The sequence below is a fragment of the Aegilops tauschii genome, chromosome 2 (genome assembly GCF_002575655.3).
Source record: "Aegilops tauschii subsp. strangulata cultivar AL8/78 chromosome 2, Aet v6.0, whole genome shotgun sequence".
Lineage (NCBI taxonomy): Eukaryota > Viridiplantae > Streptophyta > Magnoliopsida > Poales > Poaceae > Aegilops > Aegilops tauschii.
The window spans coordinates 495,415,367-495,422,166 of record NC_053036.3 but is presented as its reverse complement, the minus strand read 5'-3'; positions in this window follow the sequence as shown (position 1 = coordinate 495,422,166).

The following is a 6,800-nucleotide window of genomic DNA, read 5'->3' as shown; positions in this document are numbered from 1 at the left end:
GTAGAAATGAACCTATTGATATGCGGCGGAAGGTAGACTACACTAGACAAGCCATAGTCAAGTAAGCAATGAAGTGAAAGCACGAAGACTATCAGCAGCTAGGTAGTATGGATCAGGATGGAAGATAGTATGAAGCCAAACAGTAAACAGTCTTCAAGCGGTGAAGACACTCAGATCATGCAAGCACGCAATGACTTCACGAAGACAAACTGTAAGTAAAGGGAAGGGAAGGATAGAACCAGTTGCCAGGGAGGTCTACGCAAAAGTCAACATACCAAGTACCCATCACAAACCCTTATCTCCTGCATTACATTATTTGCCATTTGCCTCTCGTTTTCCTCTCCCCCACTTCACCCTTGCCGTTTTATTCGCCCTCTCTTTTTCGTTCGCCTCTTTTTTACTTGCTTTTTGTTTGCTCGTGTGTTGGATTGCTTGTTTGTCACGATGGCTCAAGATAATACCAAATTGTGTGACTTTACCATTACCAACAATAATGATTTCCTTAGCACTCCGATTGCTCCTCTTACCGATACTGAATCTTGTGAAATCAATGCTGCTTTGTTGAATCTTGTCATGAAAGATCAATTCACCGGCCTTCCTAGTGAAGATGCCGCTACTCATCTAAATAGCTTCGTTGATTTGTGTGATATGCAAAAGAAGAAAGATGTTAACAATGATATTGTTAAATTGAAGCTATTTCCCTTTTCGCTTAGAGATCGTGCTAAAGCTTGGTTTTCGTCTTTGCTTAAAAATAGTATTGATTCTTGGAATAAGTGCAAAGATGCTTTTATCTCTAAGTATTTTTCCTCCCGCTAAGATCATCTCTCTTAGAAACGATATTATGAATTTTAAGAAACTTGATCATGAACATGTTGCACAAGCTTGGGAGAGGTTGAAATTAATGATACGTAATTGCCCTACTCATGGTTTGAATTTGTGGATGATTATACAAAAAGTTTATGCCGGATTGAATTTTGCTTCTAGAAATCTTTTAGATTCGGCCGCGGGAGGCACTTTTATGGAAATCACTTTAGGAGAAGCTACTAAACTCCTAGATAATATTATGGTTAATTATTCTCAATGGCACACTGAAAGATCTACTAATAAAAAAGTGCATGCGATAGAAGAAATTAATGTTTTGAGTGGAAAGATGGACGAACTTATGAAATTATTTGCTAGTAAAAGTGTTTCTTCTGATCCTAATGATATGCCTTTGTCTACTTTGATTGAGAATAATAATGAATCTATGGATGTGAATTTTGTTGTTAGGAATAATTTTGGTAACAACGCGTATAGAGGAAACTTTAATCCTAGGCCTTATCCTAGCAATTTCTCTAATAATTATGGTAATTCCTACAACAATTCTTATGGAAATTTTAATAAGATGCCCTCTAAATTTGAGACTAGTGTTAAAGAATTTATGAATTCACAAAAGAATTTCAATGCTTTGCTTGAAGAGAAATTGCCTAAAGTTGATGAATTGGCTAGGAACGGTGATATAATTTCTCTTGATGTTGATTCTTTGAAACTGAGATCTATTTCTCCTAAGCATGATATCAATGAGTCTCTCAAAGCCATGAGAATTTCCATTGATGAGTGCAAGGAAAGAACCGCTAGGATGTGTGCTAAGAAAGATTGCTTTATGAAAGCGTGTTCTTCAAATTTCTATGAGAATAAACATGAAGATCTAAAAGTTATTGATGTGTCCCCTATTAAATCTTTGTTTGGCAATATAAATCTTGATAATGATGGGACTGAATATGATCCACCTTTACCTAGAAGGCGTTCCAAAAATTTGGAGTTTTTAGTCTTGATGCTAAAATTGATAAAAGTGGGATTGAAGAAAACAAAACCCTAGATATTAATAAACCCACTATTTTGGATTTCAAGGAATTTAATTATGATAATTGCTCTTTGATAGATTGTATTTCCTTGTTGCAATCCGTGCTAAATTCCCCTCATGCTTATAGTCAAAATAAAGCTTTTACCAAACATATTGTTGATGCTTTGATGCAATCTTATGAAGAAAAACTTGAGTTGGAAGTTTCTATCCCTAGAAAACTTTATGATGAGTGTGAACCTACTATTAAAATTAAAATTAAAGATCATGAATGCTATGCTTTGTGTGATTTGGGTGCTAGTGTTTCCACGATTCCAAAAACTTTGTGCGATTAGCTAGGTTTCCGTGATTTTGATGATTGCTCTTTAAACTTGCACCTTGCGGATTCCACTATTAATAAACCTATGGGAATAATTAATGATATTCTTATTGTTGCAAATAGGAACTATGTGCCCGTAGATTTTATCGTTCTTGACATAGATTGCAATCCTTCTTGTCCTATTATTCTTGGTAGACCTTTCCTTAGAACGATTGGTGCAATTATTGATATGAAGGAAGGGAATATTAGATTCCAATTTCCATTAAAGAAAGGCATGGAACACTTCCCTAGGAAGAAAATAAAACTACCATATGAATCTATCATGAGAGCCACTTATGGATTGCCTACCAAAGATGGCAATACCTAGATCTATCCTTGCTTCTATGCCTAGCTAGGGGCGTTAAACGATAGCGCTTGTTGGGAGGCAACCCAATTTTATTTTTAGGTTTTTGCTTTTTGCTTCTGTTTAGGAATAAATATTTGATCTAGCCTCTGCTTAGATGTGTTTTTATGTTTTAATTAGTGTTTGTGCCAAGTTAAACCTATAGGATCTTCTTGGATGATAGTTATTTGATCTTGCAGAAAATTCCAGAAACTTTCTGTTCACGAAAATAATTGTTAAAAATCACCAGAATGTGATAAAATATTGATTCGAATTGCTGCTGATCAATAAACAAATTTTCTAGGTCGTCCTATTTTTTATGGTTTTTTCGAGTTCCAGAAGTTTGCGTTAGTTGCAGATTACTACAGACTGTTCTGTTTTTGACAGATTCTGTTTTTCGTGTGTTGTTTGCTTATTTTGATGAATCTATGGCTAGTAAAAGAGTTTATAAACCATAGAGAAGTTGGAATACAGTAGGTTTAACACCAATATAAATAAAGAATGAGTTCATTACAGTACCTTGAAGTGGTCTTTTGTTTTCTTTCGCTAACGGAGCTCACGAGATTTTCTGCTGAGTTTTGTGTTGTGAAGTTTTCAAGTTTTGGGTGAAAGATTTGATGGATTATGGAACAAGGAGTGGCAAGAGCCTAAGCTTGGGGATGCCCATGGCACCCGCAAGATAATCTAAGGACACCAAAAAGCCAAAGCTTGGGGATGCCCCGGAAGGCATCCCCTCTTTCATCTACTTCCATCGATAACTTTACTTGGAGCTATATTTTTATTCACCACATGATATGTGTTTTGCTTCGAGCGTCTTGTATGATTTGAGTCTTTGTTTTTAGTTTACCACAATCATCCTTGCTGTACACACCTTTTGAGAGACACACACATGATTCGGAAATTATTAGAATAATCTATGTGCTTCACTTATATCTTTTGAGTTATATAGTTTTTGCTCTAGTACTTCACTTATATATTTTAGAGCACGGTGGTGGATTTGTTTTATAGAAACTATTGATCTCTCATGCTTCACTTAGATTATTTTGAGAGTCTTAAATAGCATGGTAATTTTCTTAAATAATCCTATTATGCTAGGTATTCAAGATTAGTAAAAACTTTCTTATGAGTGTTTTGAATACTAAGAGAAGTTTGGTGCTTGATGATTGTTTTGAGACATGGAGGTAGTGATATTAAAGTTGTGCTAGTTGAGTAGTTGTGAATTTGAGAAATACTTGTGTTGAAGTTTGCAAGTCCCGTAGCATGCACGTATGGTAAACGTTATGTAACAAATTTGAAACATGAGGTGTTCTTTGATTGTCCTCCTTATGAGTGGCGGTCGGGGACGAGCGATGGTCTTTTCCTACCAATCTATCCCCCTAGGAGCATGCACGTAGTGCTTGGTTTTGATGACTTGTAGATTTTTGCAATAAGTATGTGAGTTCTTTATGACTAATGTTGAGTCCATGGATTATACGCACTCTCACCTTTCCATCATTGCTAGCCTCTTCGGTACCGTGCATTGCCCTTTCTCACATTGAGAGTTGGTGCAAACTTCGCCGGTGCATCCAAACCCCGTGATATGATATGCTCTTTCACACATAAACCTCCTTATATCTTCCTCAAAACAGCCACCATACCTACCTATTATGGCATTTTCATAGCCATTCCGAGATATATTGCCATGCAACTTTCCACCATTCCGTTTATCATGACACGCTCATCATTGTCATATTGCTTTGCATGATCATGTAGTTAACATAGTAAAGCCACTGTTCATAATTCTTTCATACATGTCACTCTTAGTTCATTGCATATCCCGGTACACCGCCGAAGGCATTCATATAGAGTCATCCTTTGTTCTAGTATCGAGTTGTAATCATTGAGTTGTAAATAAATAGAAGTGTGATGATCATCATTTTCTAGAGCATTGTCCCAAGTGAGGAATAAAAAAAAGAGAAAGGCCATAAAAAAAGAGAGAGAAGGCCCAAAAAAATGAGAGAAAAAGAGAAAAAGAGAGAATTGCTGTTTTTTGCCTATTTCAGAGTTTCGCAGAAAAAGAATATCAAACGGAGTCCAAACGGAATGAAACCTTCAGGCACGTGATTTTCGGAACGAACATGATCCAGGAGACTTGGACCCTAAGTCAAGAAATCAAACAGAAAGCCACGAGGTAGGGGGGCGCGCCTACCACCCCAGGCGCGCCCTCCACCCTCTTGTGCCCGACGTTGCTCCACCGACGTACTCCTTCCTCCTATATATACCTACGTACCCCAAACGATCAGATATGGAGCCAAAAACCTAATTCCACCGTCGCAACCTTCTGTACCCACGAGATCCCATCTTGGGGCCTGTTCCGGAGCTCCGCCGGAGGGGGCATCGATCACAGAGTGCTTCTACATCAACACCATAGCCTCTCCGATGAAGTGTGAGTAGTTTACCTCAGACCTTCGGGTCCATAGTTATTAGCTAGATGGCTTCCTCTCTCTTTTTGGATCTCAATACAATGTTCTCCCCCTCTCTTGTGGAGATCTATTTAATGTAATCTTCTTTTGCGGTGTGTTTGTTGAGACCGATGAATTGTGGGTTTATGATCAAGTTTATCTATGAACAATATTTGAATCTTCTGAATTCTTTTATGTATGGTTGGTTATCTTTGCAAGTCTCTTCGAATTATCACCTACTAGATTGATCTTTCTTGCAATGGGAGAAGTGCTTAGCTTTGGGTTCAATCTTGTGGTGTCCTTTCCCAGTGACAGTAGGGGCAGCAAGGCACGTATTGTATTGTTGCCATCGAGGATAACAAGATGAGTTTTTTTTTATCATATTGCATGAATTTATCCCTCTACATCATGTCATCTTGCTTAAGGCGTTACTCTGTTCTTATGAACTTAATACTCTAGATGCATGCTGGATAGCGGTCGATGTGTGGAGTAATAGTAGTAGATGCAGGCAGGAGTCGGTCTACTTGTCTTGGACGTGATGCCTATATACATGATCATACCTAGATATTCTCATAACTATGCTCAATTCTGTCAGTTGCTCAAGAGTAATTTGTTCACCCACCGTAAAATACTTATGCTCTTAAGAGAAGCCACTAGTGAAACCTATGGCCCCCGGGTCTATCTTCATCATACTAATCTTCCAACACTTAGTTATTTTCGTTGCTTTTTACTTTGCTTTTATTTTACTTTGCATCTTTATCATAAAAATACCAAAAATATTATCCTATCATATCTATCAGATCTCACTCTCGTAAGTGACCGTGTAGGGATTGACAACCCCTTATCGTGTTGGTTGCGAGGATTTATTTGTTTGTGTAGGTGCGAGGGACTCGCGCGTAGCCTCCTACTGGATTGATACCTTGGTTCTCAAAAACTGAGGGAAATACTTATGCTACTTTGCTGCATCACCCTTTCCTCTTCAAGGGAAAACCAACGCAGTGCTCAAGAGGTAGCATGATCTCATCCGGGACTCCAAACAAACTTCGGTCATCAAATCACATAACTCATAATACAAATCGTCATTGAACGTTAAGCGTGCGGACCCTACGGGTTCGAGAACTATGTTGTCGGGGGTTGGGTGCGACATATGCCAAGGGATGGCTCATCATGGTGGGAGCGAGTAGAACGTCGCTGGTGCCCGGAAGCGGGATGAAGCGTAGACACGAACGCCGGCATACTTGCTCTCCTAGGAGATAACACCCCTAATCCTGCTCTGCGGGGTCTCCGCATGATCACTAAGTGTCGGAGTAATTGGCCACGGGTAGCCTAACCGACTACCCCTGGCTCTTCAGAAAATTTATCAGGCCTTTGGGCCTTCAAGCACTCCAAGCATTTGGGCCGCCTTCCCCGGCCGGCTACCACTAAAGCCGACTCCCGGAAGGCGACCTAGCCTCACCGACTCCAAGAAGCCGGCCAAGAAGGACGCCGACTTCTAGAAGCCGGCCAAGACCACAACCGCTCCTACATAACGACGACCTGACGGGGCATGGCCACAGCGCGGCCCACGACCCCCGAAGCCCGAGGCAGGCATGGCTACAGGAAGCCGTACGGGAGGGACGTCTCCCGTGCGGCCCGGCACTGTAGCCACGCCAGCCGCGACGTCATCCACGACCCCCTCCTGTACGGCCCAAGGACCGCGGGCCCCTTCAGCCAGAGAGAGGCGTGAAGGCGGCCCGGCTTTTCCTAGTCGGCCAGGAGCATAGCCGGCCTCCAGAAGCCGGCAACTCCCTTCCTCGAAGCAGGAGCCCCATTAAGGAG